Source organism: Cervus canadensis, chromosome 5, assembly GCF_019320065.1.
Source record: "Cervus canadensis isolate Bull #8, Minnesota chromosome 5, ASM1932006v1, whole genome shotgun sequence".
NCBI lineage: Eukaryota > Metazoa > Chordata > Mammalia > Artiodactyla > Cervidae > Cervus > Cervus canadensis.
This window is the reverse complement of record NC_057390.1, coordinates 100,329,031-100,344,065: the sequence shown is the minus strand read 5'-3', so window position 1 is coordinate 100,344,065 and position 15,035 is coordinate 100,329,031. Positions and strand designations below refer to the sequence as shown.

General features: G+C 57.6%; 1 pseudogene; it reads left to right on the top strand.

Annotated features, from left to right (window-relative positions):
- The first annotated feature begins 1,580 nt into the window (after positions 1 to 1,580).
- Positions 1,581 to 14,309, top strand: LOC122442540 (annotated as a pseudogene).
- Positions 14,310 to 15,035: the final 726 nt, after the last annotated feature.

Sequence of the window (15,035 nt, the reverse complement as noted above, 5' to 3'; positions counted from 1 at the left end):
GTAGCTTTGACTATACAGGCCTTTGTTGGCAAAGTAATGTCTCTGCTTTTTAATATGCTGTCTACAGACTCTCCTAAGAAAGTTGAAGGCTGCAAATGCCATATTACTCACTGAAGCATTTTCCCCAAAGACCCATCAACTCATCAACAGAAATCAATAGTTTGAGTGGAACCGTGTGGATTAAAAAACCTCACTTTGCTGTGTCTACCAGCCTTAAACAATGACAGGGTGCTCCCACCCTAGGCCCCATTGGAAGACCCACCCTAATCCAGACTTCAAAATCTCAGTCAATCGGACCGCCCTTCCTGCTCTGGAGCGCTGAAGCTCTGGCGGATGCTGTGGTCCTCACCCTGAGCCAGGACCTGGATGAGGCGATTTGGAGTTTGAGCATCACTGGGTGGGCTCACATCTCTCCTGAATCCACAGAGTCACGTGCAAAGGCCCCATGAGCCCTGATGCACAGGCCCTGGTACTGGGGTGGAGGGAGATGTGCGGGAGCCCCAGCCCGGGACCAGCTCCCCTCAGAGGCAGTGGAACAGCACCTGTGTGCTGACAGCCAGCCTCCCAGGAGCCGGGCAGGACACGGGGCCCTTGTGAATCTCGGCGCTTGCTTGGGACTGGCGCATTGCGGCAGGAAGTGATACAGATCTCCCATGGCCACCGCATGCTCCATTTCATTGTATTTAAACTTCCTTTTTGAAGTGGACAACAACACTTCCTCACCAGAGTGCGTGAAACAAAGTGCGTCAGAAGAAGCCGGAGAACAGGGCCAGCCCTCGAGTCCCTTTCCAGCTCCGAGGACCCCTCCTGAGGGGGCTGCCCTCCTGGCTGGGGGCACCTGGCCCTCCTCTCCACAGTCCACTCGCCCACCTCATCCCAACATGGCTCTGTGGAGCGGCTCACTTTAGAATTTTACGTACAAATGCAACCAAACAAAGTCTCCTTCCTGATGCCACTTTCCCTGCGATGCTGTGTTTGTGAATTTCCACGATGGTTTTGCAGGGAGCAGGAATCATCTGTGTGATGCTCTGCAGGTCTCTCCGATTTGAACACACGTTGGGCCAGGGATCTGTCCTGCTCTGGATGGACAATTGGTTGCTGCGGTTTGGGGCGGGACGTTGTTCTACCCGTGTCCTCTGCCTGCAGATGTGGCAGGGCTGAGCTCCAGGTGTGGGTCATCGAGCCGGTGCAGGCGTGTATGTCTCTGATCACTAATCAAGTTGAGGGTCTCATCTTGTTTCTATCGGCCATTGAAATGTCTCTTTTGAGGAGTATCTGTGTAAGTCACCTTCCCATTTTGCACAGGAGCATCGATTTACAGCAATTCCTTATTTATTCTGGACAGAGAGGTTTGTCACTCCTGCCTGCGGCCTGCTCTCCACCCCCTGGCAGCTTTTGTCTCTCTCGGGGATGTCGTTTGAAAACCCAGTATTCTTAATTTCGATGTCAGTTTTCAGACTTGTCCATTACTTAGTTCTTTGCATTCCTGCTAGAGAAATCAACAAAGTTATCTGATGTCTTACGATGTGGCCCAAGACTACTGTTTCATCTTTCACATTTGGGTCTATGATTCTGCCAACATGGCTCTTTTTCTGCTATATGGTAAGGGTCAAGTTTCATTTCTGGTTTTCCCATGTGAATACCCAGTAGCTCACAGTGCTTATTGGAAGTTTATTCAAGGAGAAGAGGGCTGGGGGAGGGATGGAGTGGGAGGCTGGGTTAGCAGAGGTAAGCTAGTAGATGCGTGTGTGTGTGCTAAGTCACTTCAGTCGTGTCTGACCCTTTGTGACCCTATGGACTGTACCCCAACAGGCTCCTCTGTCTGTGAGCTTCTCCGGGTAAGAACACTGGAGAGGGTGGCTCTGCCCTCCTCCAGGGGATCTTCCCCATCCACGGATCAAACCTGCGTCTCTTACATTTCCTGCATTGGCAGGTGGGTTCTTTACCACCTGGGAAGCCCAAGCGATTAGATGTAGGATGGATAAACAGCAAGTCCCCACTGTATAGTGCAGAGAACTATATCCAATACCCTGTGATAAGCCACAATGGAAAAAATATTAAAAAGAATATATGCGTGTGTGTATAAAACCAAATCTCTCTGCAGCACGGCAGAAATTAACGCAGCATTGTAAATCAGCCGTTCTTCAGTTTCACAGCTCGCCCTTTCCCCACCGGCTCCGCGGAGCCGCCACTCTCACGCGCCTGCATCTGTTTCTAGATCCTTTATTCGGTTCTGATGGTTCGGTCTGGATCTGAGCTGGTGCCACACCATCCCAGTGACTTTACCTTCACGACAAACACGGGCATCAACTAGAGCGAGTCATCCTTCTTTGCTCCAGCTCAAGACATCCTAATTATTGGCCTTTAACCTTTTAGACAAATTTCAAATTCATCTTGTCAAGTTTCCCAATAAGAGGGGCATTTATCTGATAATGCAGTGAATCTACGGATCAATTAGAGAGAAACATATTTTTATAACGTTGAGCATTTGAATCCATGAACAGAGAATATTCTTCCAGTTGTTCTCTAAGCATCTCTCGTTCCCATCTGATGTTTCTACACGGACTAGTGTATATTTTGCCGGAGTTATTCAGTTATTTGAGTTTGGTGTCACTATTGCATATGTTTAAAATTTCCTTTTGTAATTCACTGTTTAACTTTTAGGAACATAATTGATTTTTGCTAAGCTCATTCATTCTAAAAATTTTAGATCCCCCTGAATTTTCTGCAAAAGTAATAGCGGCCTTGTACTTGCCGTTCCAACTCGTATACATCTGACTTATTTTTTCTGCCTCACTACTCTGACAGTGACACCACGCTGCCCAGAAGTGGCGATGGATGAGCACCTTGTTTGTTTTCAGTCTCCGGGGAAGCCTTTCTGTTCTCGCCGTTCACTGTATGTCATTTCAGTCACTGTAGCTTCTGCAGGTCTGTTTCTATACTGTGTTGCTTCTGTTTGTTCTTGTACCTGTTGTCTTTTGTCCTCATGAGCCTGGTTATCTTTTATGGCATTCTAAGATTTAATTTGAAAGGTACGTATATTTGCAGAAATCATTTAAGTCTTGGGTGATACTATTCTGAGAAGGTCTGTGTTGGTTTCAGCTTGGAGCAAGCAGGCAACAGTGATACAGGAAGACCCCACTAGAGTTTCAAGTCCCAGGCGGCTCAGTCGTAAAGGATCTGCTCGCCAGTGCAGGAGCCACAGGGGACACGGGTTCGATCCACGGGCTGGGAAGGTCCCCTGGAGAAGGGAATGGCTACCAACTCCACTCCACTCCGGGCTACCCATTCCTGCCCGGAGAATTCCACGGACAAAGGAGCCTGGCAGGCTACAGTCCACGGGGTCGCAAAGCATCGGACATGACTGGGGGGCTAATACTTTCACTTCTGTTTGTCTTTCTGAGGACAAATGGCCCCAAATACCTAACCTGTCATTGCCAGAAATCAGACGACCTTGGTCGACCCCACTTTAAGATATCTGAACTTGACAGAGTCTTGCGTTCTGTCATCTTTTCAGGCCCACATACTCTTAGGGACATTAAAGTGATACGTGATAGTGTGGTCAGCGTCCCACCTACAGTCATCCTATCAACAGCGAGAAGAGGAAGCAGCCTGATGCAGGGAGGGGCTTGCTTGCAGATGGGGCGGCGGGACTCACACTGGCCGCCTAAGACGGGATGAACAACCCTGAACTAGCTCCTCTCCAATGGACCAAGCTCAGATCCGTAGCTGGCTGCGGGCTGAGTGATGGCCGAGGCAAGGCGACCTCTTTCTCCCTCTGTCTCGGCGGGCTGGAGCCACTGCTCAACACTGTACCAAGTCTGGCGTCACCCCAGAGCCCACGAGATGGGCGCTAGGTCCTGTGCGCCCTTTCGCAAACCTCAGGTCCGGCCATCCCGCGCTTCTTTCCTAGCTGGAGAGTAAGTGCGGTTAGGACGCCAGCTCACGCATGCTGACTGGAGAAACATCACTCCACGAAGGAGTCTCATCCCCAGCTCCTCCCCTCTGGCACCGTCCTGCTCGCCTTGGTGACCCTCCACACGTCTGCAGAAGCCCTTCCTGGAAGGCCCACCGCCTGTGCTGGTTCAGGACAGCCTCTGGGATCTGGGGGGGCAAGACAAAGCCTCACCTTCAGGCGTCAAGACCAGACCCGGTGGTCCTCGGGGCCTCGGACAGACTCGGGGAGATGTCTGGCTCCCACCAGCAGAGCGGCTTCAGTTCCCCACCTGTGAAATTCAGACCATGGCATCTTCCTAATGGGGCTGGTGTGAGTAGCATTTGGCACCTAAGAAGCGCCCAGGATTCTTTTTCTCTTCCGCTGTGTTAGGTGCTCAGTCATCAGAACATTCTGGAAATCAGATGAGGGAGAGAGGGGTCTTACTCCTCCTCATACCCCAGTCAAAGCCTCCATGTGTTGTCTGGGCAGAGCTGGGTGATAAGGAGGGGGTTTGGGGATGCAGCTTTCCTTAAGCCACAAAAAAGGCAGACCCCTTCCAAGGCAGGGGTCCTGGGAGCTCTCTCACCCGGGAACAGGGTATCCTGCCAGTGGAAGTGAACCCAGTTCAGCGGGCAGCCTGCTGGGGCCCAGAGGGAAGGAAACGCCCTTTGCCATCCTCTGGTACCTCCTGTGGGTATAAACAAAGAGGCGGGAGGAAGTGGGCGTCCGCCTGGAGTGGAGAAACCGCAGGCCCAGCAAAGGCTGGTTTCCACCGCCCGCAAGAGCGCGGTCATGGACCAGAGGCCGTGGAGCTGGGAGGCACGGCCGGGGCCCTGGGCCCGCTGGCCCGCTCCGCGTGTGCCTGCACTTTGGGACCCTCGCTGCCCGGGCTGCTGACACCTGTCCAGGCCAGATGGACCTGTTTCCGGCCCCTGAACGCTGGAGCTCCCCACTCAGTGACCACAGGGAGCATCCAGGGCAAAACCCTCCAGCTGCACCTTCCGAAGACAGCGGCTCAGCCTCATCCTCAGACTAGGAGACGATGAATGGCCCGAGGCCGCGGGGGAGGAGCGGGAATTTAATCTGGGTCTATCTCCCTCTCAAGCCTCGGATTTGCTCCACGGAGTGTCCAGTCAGGTCTCGGCTCTGCAGCCAAGAAGGACAATGCCCCCTGCTTCCTGTCTTCTCCTGGACTTTTCAGAAAGGTTCTCTCATCCCAGGGCTCCCACACTCGCTTGGGGTTTGTTACTGCAGATTTTCGGCTTTCACACCAGAGTGTGAATCAGCAGATTAGAGGTGTAAGGGTGGGTGGCCTCCCTTTTGATCCCGTGCAGGGGGCTGGGCCCATGCCTGGAAAGAGGTTGCCTGAGGACAGACCAGCCTCGCCGTGAGTTGAGGAGGTATCTGTGGGGGAAGCATAAAAACTTGCTCCTCTGAGAGCATCTCTGGTGGAGACGACTCCAAAGCAGTAGCTCCCGCGTCTGCAGTGAGAGCCTGGCTGACTCCCACACGCTCTAAGTTGTCTCTTATGAGGATGTTTTAGTTTTGAAATCAACAAAACTTAATTTTTTTTTCCCCCCCGAGAAGGAAATGACCCCCTGGTCCCTGTTCTCCTGGAATTTGCTCTGTGTTCTTAGATCAAATGTATCTTCTCTTCGGGAGGACCTACAGGGACCCCTTCCATCTCAGGAGCTCTGTGGTCACAAATCTGCGGTCTGGGGTTAAAAATGTTATGCTGTCCCCAAATCCCCAAGTCTTATAAATACTTATTGTTGTCATGTAGTGGAAGTATCCACTGTTTATGAGGCTCTTTTAAAATGCCGTGAAGTATACCAAGAATCTAAAAATCTGCATTATCTGATCTAATCCTCCCCACAGCTTTATTTCTGTCCCCATTTGGATTCCCAGAGCTCAGAGGGGTTGAGTGACTTGCCCAAAGACACACGGCATGGAGGTGGGGGGCTGGGAATTGGCAGCGTGGAGTCCAAGGCCACGGCTCTGCCTGGCATGGCCTCCCCACCTGACCAGTGCCCACCAGAGGCAGGAAGCTCACTGCCAGGCTGACCCTTCATCTGAGACCAGTGACACGTGCCGGAGCCGAGGGACCAGGGGACCTTATGGCAGACACTCTTGGTTCGGGCGGCCTATTGTTGGCCCTGCGACGAGCGCCCTGACCCCAACTCCGCGTTTCTCTGTAGAGATGAAGCTGGTGGGTCTGGAGGGCTCCGACAAGCTGTCCATCCTCCGAGGCTGCCCAGGGCTGCCCGGAGCCCCAGGGCCCAAGGGAGAGGCAGGCATCGGTGGACTGAAGGGTATGTGCTCCGAGTCGGTGACGGGGGTCGCTGAGCGCCGGCTGTTCTCAAACTGGAGCCCGAGCAGGGCAGTGCCCCCGAGGGGTCTCAGCTTGGGAGTTTGGGTCACGGGTTCTGCCCAGAACCCACCGGCACCGCCATCCCCGGAGGAGGGCGCTGGTCCCAGCTATTGTCAGCTCACGTTTGGGAGTGTCTTCATGGAGCACGCGCTTCCGGGCGAGTGATCGGGACTGGCTTTGCTGTGACCATTGGCAGGAGCTCTGTGCCTCATGTGCCCGGCATGCTCACCGGAAACCGGAGCACCAGGTTTCCCTCCCTGCACCTCGGAGGAGACACCTGGGGCTCCGAGCAGCCAAGCACTGCCAGGGAGGGAGGAGCTGGGTCTCCACCCAGAGTGAGGGCCCCGAGCACTCCACACATCTTCCCACGGCGCAATCCCCCCTTACAAGGTTTGGGCCCTAAAACACGCTCCAAGATGGGGTTCTGCTGGGGGGCCCTGGGAGGAGGGCATATCTGGTCCGCTGCCGCCAGGGGTGTGTTTAGCTGGCCCCAGGAGGAAGCAGCGTTACCCCTCTGTCCCACCCCCACGCCCCACTCCCCTGGGCGGTGAGCCTGTTGGCAGACTCCTGCCCTTCCCCTTGCTGAGCCTGGGGCTGCCTCTCCTGACCCTCACATCAGTGCCTGGAGGAGGGCAAGGGGCCCTGGGTGGTCCTAGCCTCCTGCCAAGATTAATAATGCAGAGCTGGGCCTTATTATTTCTTGGGCTCCAAAATCACTGCAGATGGGACTGCAGCCATGAAATTAAAAGATGCTTGCTCCTTGGAAGAAAAACTATGACAAACCTAGACAGCATATTAAAAAGCAGAGACATTGTTTTGCCAACAAAGGCCTGTCTAGTCAAAGCTACGGTTTTTCCAGTGGTCATGTACGGATGTGAGAGTTGGACCATAAGGAAAGCGGAGCACTGAAGAATTAATGCTTTCAAACTGTGGTGTTGGAGAAGCTCTTGAGAGTCCCTTGGACTGCGAGGAGTCCAACCAGTCCATCCTTAAGGAAATCAATCCTGAATGTTCATTGGAAGGAATGATGCTGAAGCTGAAATTCCAATAGTTTAGCCACCTGATGCAAAGAACTGACTCATTGGAAAAGACTCTGATGCTGGGAAAGATAGAAGGCAGGAGAAGGGGACGACAGAGGATGAGATGGTTGGATGGCATCACCGACTCGATGGACTTCAGTTTGAGGAAGCTCTGGGAGTTGGTATGGAGAGGGAAGCCTGGCAAGCTGCAGTCCATGGGGTTGCAAAGAGTTGGACACAACTGAGCAGCTAACGTTCTCCCCTGCATCTGGGGGAACACAGAGAGCTGGACCCGTGGCTGGCATCTCCAGGTGCCCCTGGTGATAGTCTCTGAGGATGTGCTCCTGGTCCCAGCGCCCAGCTCGGCGGTAGAGCTCTGTGCCGCAGCGTGAACCGGGCCTGCTACACCAAGGTCTACAGGAGCCGGAAGCCGGTGGCCCCTGGGGTGCCAGCCGTCTGCCCCGGGGGCTGTGGGGGCTCTGCCCCCACTGTCTCTGCTGTCACCCTCACTGGGGGCAGCGACCCTGAGGATACTGGAGCCGGGGCAGGAGGGTCAGGACTTCATTCCTCAGGGCAGAGAGCGCCCAAGTAGGATGCCTCAGATGGCCTTTCCCTCAATGGTGTGTCTTTGGGATTTACAGGAGAACGAGCTTCGCCCAGAGTCCCTGGGAAGGCAGGGCTGGCCGGACCCAAAGGAAGCACAGGTGATGAAGAGCTGTGACCCCCAGCAGGACCCTGGGGCCTGTCTGCAGAGACGGACAGACAGACCGAGAGGGCGCGGGGAGGCGGAGAGAGAGATGGGAGAGAGACAGGGCGGGAGGGCGGCGGGAGACAGACGCGCCTGTTACTGCCCGCGTCCTGAGAGCCTCGAGGCGCCTGAACCGGTCCAGGGTCCTGGGTCCTCAGCAGCCTGCTGTGACCCAGGGAAGAGTCCCAGGCCTCAAGTCCCCAGCCGCCCACCCGTTCCGCCAAGAGAGCCGGGTGAGCCGCGGAGCATGCGTGTGGCTCAGCCTCACGCCCACCCCCCACCCCCCGAAGAGCTGAGCCTGGGGTGGCTTCCAGAGCGGAGGGTCGCTGTCCACTGACGGGCGTCCTCTGCACCCCCTGTCTCTCCCCAGGAGCCCGAGGGGAGAAGGGTGCACGTGGAGAGAAACGTGAGCCCCTCCCCTCCCCAGGGGCACCTGGCAGACTTTGCAGGGGGCTGGGGGGCGTGGTCCCAGAGGCCTGGGTCACAGGAGGTGCCCCGGGGCCCAGGAGACCGTCTGGGGGAGGAGCTCAGACCATGCCACTGGCCCCGCCCGTCCAGCCCACGGGTGGGGGCAGAGGGGCTGTCCTGGTGGTTGAAGGCTGGAGGAGCCAGCGGCTGCCAGTCTTGCCCCCAGGAGACTGGCAACATTGACTTATTGCATGACTGTGGATGCTTCGCTTTTTGTTTTTTTCTGATTTATGCCCATTTATTTAAAAATTTCTAAAAGTAAGAAAAGGTAAAACACCAAGACACAGTCAGGCTTCCCAGGTGGTGCTAATGGTAAAGTACCCGCCTGCCAGTACAGGAGATGGAGGAGACATGTGCTCGATCCCTGGGTTGGGAAGATTTCCCCGGAGGAGGGCATGGCCACCCACTCCAGTGGTCTTGTCTGGAGAATCCCTGTGGACAGGGGAGCCTGGCAGGCTACAGTCCATGGGGTCACAGAGAGTCGGACACGACTGAGTGTTCACAAGACACAGTCACAAGCTTTGACGACAAACAGAAAGTGCACTGTCGGGGCCCAAGCATACCCCAAACACCCCCAGGACTTTCCACGCCCAGAGGCTCTGATGGAGACACTGGTGGTGGAAAGTGATGGGCCCGGAGGAGATGACCCTCACTGCCGGGAGCCTCGAAGCCCAGGAGAGGTGGCCAGGACGGTGGTCCAGCCAGTTCCCCAAGCTGGCTGCCTGCACCCAGTGAGCCCGTGTGGCTGAGCCTAGGAACCGCTGCCCAGGGCTGGGGGCTGTCCGTCCCGGAAGAGCTGGGTAATGGTTTCCACTCTCGGTGCTGTGTTCACGGAGCAGAGTGGGGGAGGGCACGGGGCTGTTTCCAGACGTGTGACGTGCGTGTCCTCTCTCCCACAAGAGGAGAGCCGGGGCAGCTCCATTCGTGTGCCGCAAGTGACTGCCCACAGGCCGACCCCCCACCCCTGGACCTCAGCCAGGACCTGCTTCCGTGGGGGCGGTGGACCAGAAGGCCAGGGGCACACGAAACACTCTCTGCACACCTCTTGCTCCCCAGTTACAGGCAGCTGTTGCCTGAATGACATGTGCCTTCCACAGCAGTCTTCCTGTGGGAGCTTATAACTTCCCCTGGAAGGCAGGGTGCCCGGGCCGAGGTGGGGACAGCGGGAGGTGGGGGTGCCCTCCGTCCGTCCCGGGCCTCCGTGCCACCCTCCCCCGGGCAGTCATCCCCTCTTCCGCCCCCTGCGTGGCCCCTGCCCTGCCCAGGCTCCCGACCTGGCGTCCACCCCCCGGTTCCCCACCAAGGACCTTGGACCTGCAAGGAGCTGCTCACCAGGGGGCACTTCCCGAGCAGCTGGCACACCATCTACCTGCCCGACTGCCGGCCCTGACCGGGCTGTGTGACATGGACACGGACGGCGGGGGGGATCGTGAGCTGCCGGGGGTCCCAGAGATGGCCCCGTGGCCCGTGGGCGGTGGTGGGCACACTCGGGAGGCCCCTCTGGTGGGAGATCAGTCTTTAGAGGCCTTTGTGAGACTGTCTAACCCCAGGCTCAGGCTGACCCCGTCCTGTCACTTAGGTCGGGAGAAGCAGAAATGTCGGGGCAGGGGCAAGGAGGCCCGTCACTCTGGGCCACGGGCTGAGGCCCAGAAGTGCCCACTTCTCTCCAGCCGCATGACTTTGGGCTTGTCGCCTGCCCTCTCTGAGTCTCCATGTTATCCTTGGCCATGTGTAGGTACTCCCCTGGTGGTCCCCAGGGTCTCTGATGAGACCCACATCCTGGGCCCCAGACTGAAGCGCTGGGAGCTACTGGCGCTGTGCTCACGGGTGGCGGGGTACCCCGCGGGGGGACGGCAGCAGGGGCCTGTCTCCCAGCACCCCCCAGCTCATGCACAGGTTTTCCAGTGAAGGAGGGATGGCTCTGTGGACTTCTTCCGGACCTAGACCGCGTACAAGCAGGGCTTCGGCAGTCAGCTGGGTGAGTTCTGGCTGGGGAATGACAACATCCATGCCCTGACCGCCCAGGGTAGGGCCACAGCGGGGGCTCTGTGGTTGGGGGGCTGTAGCCCACAGCTCCTGACCTTAGCCCTGGGCCGTGTGGAGCAGAAGACCTCGCCCCCCGCGTGCTCTCCTCTGATAGCAGGAAGGTTATGCCTGTGCCAGCCTGGGGTGCGCTTCTCTCAGACTCGCTGAGTGTCAGAATCGGGAGAAGGGGGGTTACTGGAGGGAAGATGTCTTCTGGTCTCAGGACCAATCAGACCTTAGATCCCGAGAGGAGGAAGTGGGCAGCAGGCTGTCTGGACTGCGGTGGCCCTCCTCTCTCTCCCAGCCGTCGGTCCTGCCTTGAATCTGGGCTCTGAGACCCCGGAGCCCCCTCCTTCCTTCTCCTGGTCACTGCACGTGGGGGTCCCGACACAGTCCCCCTCAGCCCACTGCTCTGTTTCATAGACTCAGCTTCATGGGTGGTCCTGAGTTTAACTGTAGACCTGTGAATCCTATCTTAAATTCTCCCACTACCTCAGGGCAACCTTGAAGGTATCCACTCATGTGCCTGAAATTCCTGCAAAAGAAACGAATACAAATACACTTTCCTGCCCTGGCATTCATTGCGGTTTGCAGGAGAATTTAGGGTTTCCAGCAGAGTGAGGCTTCACTCCTTTTAAGGAACACCAACCGTGGGATTTCGGGCGAGACTGATGGAACAGAAGGGGAGCTGTCGGAAGTCAGGGAGCCCTCCCCGGAGCCTCACATCCACCAGCCTCTCACACCTTCCCTGCTGAATTTTCCCCAGATGCCAAGTTCAGATATCCCTCCAGAATTTACCCAAATTCCCACCTCCTCTGCCTGGAGGCACAGGGCCCCTTCTGCTGAGACCTGAACACCTTCCTCCAACAGGAACCAGTGAGCTCCGGGTAGACCTTGTGGACTTTGAGGGCAACCACCGATTTGCCAAGCACCAGCCATTCCGGATGGCGGGTGAAGCTGAGAAGTACAAGCTGGTCCCGGGGGCCTTTGTGGTGGGCGGTGCAGGTCAGAGTCCGCACGGGGCACCGCGGGGGCCGGCGCTTCAGCTCGGGGCTGGGGAAGCAGAGCAGCTGCTGGGGGTCCTGGCTCTGTCTCCCCGAGAGACCCTGGGCTGGGGGTTCCTGCCTCAGGGCCTGGCTTCTCCATCTGTGGAGGCAGACAAGACTGTGCCTGAGTTTCTTTGCAATGTGGGGCCCGCGATTCACTGAGGTCAGTGACCCTGTCCCTGCTAACACCTGGAGGAGGACGGTCAGCTCATAGGAGGCCTTAGAGCCCTGTTCCCAGGCGGCTCCACGGAACACCAACCCTGTGGGGTGTTCTCTCCAGAAAGACCCCTGGTCACAGACACTGGGAAGGCACTTCCTGTGGCCCATCCTGGAAACGCCAGGGTGCACTTGTGTCCAGGAGAGGAGCTAGGCGCCTGTTGGATTGCGCTGAAGCAGAGCTCCAGAGAGCAAGGCCCTCCAGGATGCCGGAGGGGATGGCTAACGGGAGCCTTCAAGCGCCCGTTTGACACACACGGCCTCCTCTGAGCCTCCAAGGAAGGAGCAGGGCGGGGACCCTTGACCTCAGGGTGTAGGTGAGGGCCAGGCAGGCGTGGGGGGGGCGTGGATACTGCAGGGGCCAGAGGTCAGCTGCACGCCCGGGGCTGGAGCTGGAGCCAGGGCCCCTGGTGAGGTGGTGCTGGGCCCCTGGGATGACCAGGGCGAGCCAGTGCGAGGGGGCGGTGCCCAGGAGAGAGGCGCGGCCATGGGGGAGAGAGGGCCCCGAGGGCCTGGGGGTCTCTGGGGAGCCAGGAGGAAACAGGGGAGGCTGGAGGGAGGCTCACGCCCTGGTGCAGAGTTCCGGGACCAGGAGGCGCCCTCTGCCCCACGGCCGAGGTGGGCTGTCAGCCCCCTGGGGGTCTCTAGAGGGAGGTGTGCTGGGTGGGCGGCAGGGCCCCCCGACGGTGGTTCCCTCTAGGACCAGCAACACCCCACTCCGCCCGTTCCCCCCCACCAGCAGGTGATTCCCTGACGGACCACAGAAGTCACTTCTTCTGCACCAAAGACCGCGACCGTGATGGGAGCGCCTCCAGCTGTGCGTGCCGCTCCAGGGGGCCTGGCGGTACCACGCCTATCACTCGTCCAGCCTGAACGGCTGCTACCTCCAGGGGCCGCACGCGGGCTGCGCCAACGGCATCAGCTGGAAGTCGTGGGGAGGGTACAACTACAGCTGCAAGGTTCGGAGATGAAGCTGCGGCTCACCCAGCCGCCCGCAGCCTCCACGAGCTTTGCTCCGTCCCCGGCGAGGGTTAGGCCCCCGCTGCTCCCCTGCCTCCGCTTGTAAGGCCCGCAGGGTCCAGCCCCTCCTGTCCGCATCTGAACTCCGAGACCCACAGCCTCGCCAGAAGCACCACGGTTTTAAAGTTTGTTTTCTGACATACTTTTTCCTGCCGGTTTTCATTTGCATCTTTGAGCTTGAGCTTTTCTGAGCATTTCTCCCACAGCCGATCTGCAGCAGGGCCTTCTGACCCAGCCGAGCCAGGGGCAGTTCAGCCCCCCTTAGCACGCAGTCACCAGTGTCCCCCAAGCATCAGCCGCAGCCTTAAGCGCCCACCATTAATAGACCAGGGGGTCCCCTCCCTCCCCCAAAGGCTCCTGCCTCCTCCTGCCTCACTCCCAGCATCACACGCTTTTAAACAGGTCACCCTGAGACTAGAACACTCTGGTTGAAAAGAGGGGAGTCTGCTATAAACAGGGGCTTTCTGCTTCCAGTCACTGTGGTGGTTGCTCTGGACCAGCTTCCCCCGAGAGCCACTGAAACACCAAACTCGGGCCCACACGGGACACGGGCTGCGTCCGCCCAGCAGAGGGAGGGCGGCAGGCCCCACGTGCAAAACCCCGAGGGCAGGAGCCTCGCTCCGCACAAGCCTCGGTCCCTGGACGATCACAGACCCCAGTGTGCGAAGCTCAACAGCCTGATGGGAGACGGAGGAGAGCTCTCTGTCTCTCAGGCAGGGAGACGCCTCTTATCCGAGACTCCAGAGGGGCGGGGTGGAAAGGGAAAGGTTGATGGGTTCAGCTGCATTCAATCAAGAGCCTCTGTTTATCAAAGGACCACGTGGGAAATGGAAGGAAACTCACCCAGGGACAGAAATCCCTCGCAACACGTGTGTGTGTGTGTGTGTGTGTGTGTGTGTGTGCGCGCGCGCGCTGCTGTGCCCAGCTCTTTGCGATCCCGTGGACGGTAGCCCACCAGTCTCCTCTGCCCACAGGATTCCCAGGCAAGGATACTGGAGTGGGTTGCCATGCCCTCCTCCAGGGGATCTTCCTGACCCAGGGATCGAACCCGGGCCTCCTGCATCTCCGGCCTTGGCAGGCAGGCCCTTTACCACCGGGCTGCCAGGGACGCCCTTTGTGACACGTAGGTTGCTAGTTTTCCACGGCTGCCCCAACTCCTTACCTGCAGCTCAGGGGCCTAAAGCACGAGGGGAACGTGTCACCACGGGGCCGTGCAGGCTGGACGTCGGGTGTGGGTGTGACGGGACTGGAAGCAAGTCGGCTCCGGCGCCGGTTCCTTCTCTAGGCTCTGGGGAGGGTCTGTTCTCTCTCTGGTTCCTGCTGCCGCAGGCTCCTGGACCTCCTTGGCTCAGGGCCCTCCCCGTCTTCAGAGCGGCAGGAGCACCGCCCTCTGGCCCTGCTTCCGGGCCGCCGTCCCGCCGTCCCTCTGGGCGTGGCGGGGAAAGCCCCTCTGCTCTGAAAGGCTTGGCATCCGACCGGGCCCACCTGGGTATCACAGGCCCTCTCTCTGTCTCCAGATCCTCTGTTTAGGCACCTCCGCCAAGTCACCGTCCCCGTGTAAGGTGACGCCCGTCCACCTGCGGATCAGGGGCTCTTTAGCCGGGGGAGCATATTCTGTCTACCATGACCCATTAAAAAAAACACAGCATGATCTCACACCCAGAGTATTTAAAGAACTCCTTCTTGTTGCTTAGTCGCTAAGTCATGTCTGATTCTTTGTGAGCTCATGGACTGCAGCCTGCCAGGCTCCTCTATCCATGGAATTCTCCAGGTAAGAATACCAGAGTGGGTAACCATTCTCTTCTTCAGGGGATCTTCTCCATCCCCCCGCCTCCTGCATCGAAGGCAGATTCTTTACTGCTGAGTCACCAGTGAAGCCCAAAGAACTACCAATCAACAGAATTTTAATCGCTTAATAAGACGGGTTAAGAGATTTGAACAGACACTTCACAAAAAATGATACCCACAGGACCAATACACTTGTAAAAAGCTTCTCTATTTTGTTGAGAATTATAACCAAAGTGAGATGCTATTCCACACTCGTCAGGACCGATAAAATTTGGAAAACTGATCACACCAGGTGTCAGGGATGCGGCAGGGTTGGGGGATTACACATGCTGCGGGCAGCAGTGGGAACTGAAGCCACCAACTTGGGGAAGAGTGTGCTATTAATCATTAGAGCAGA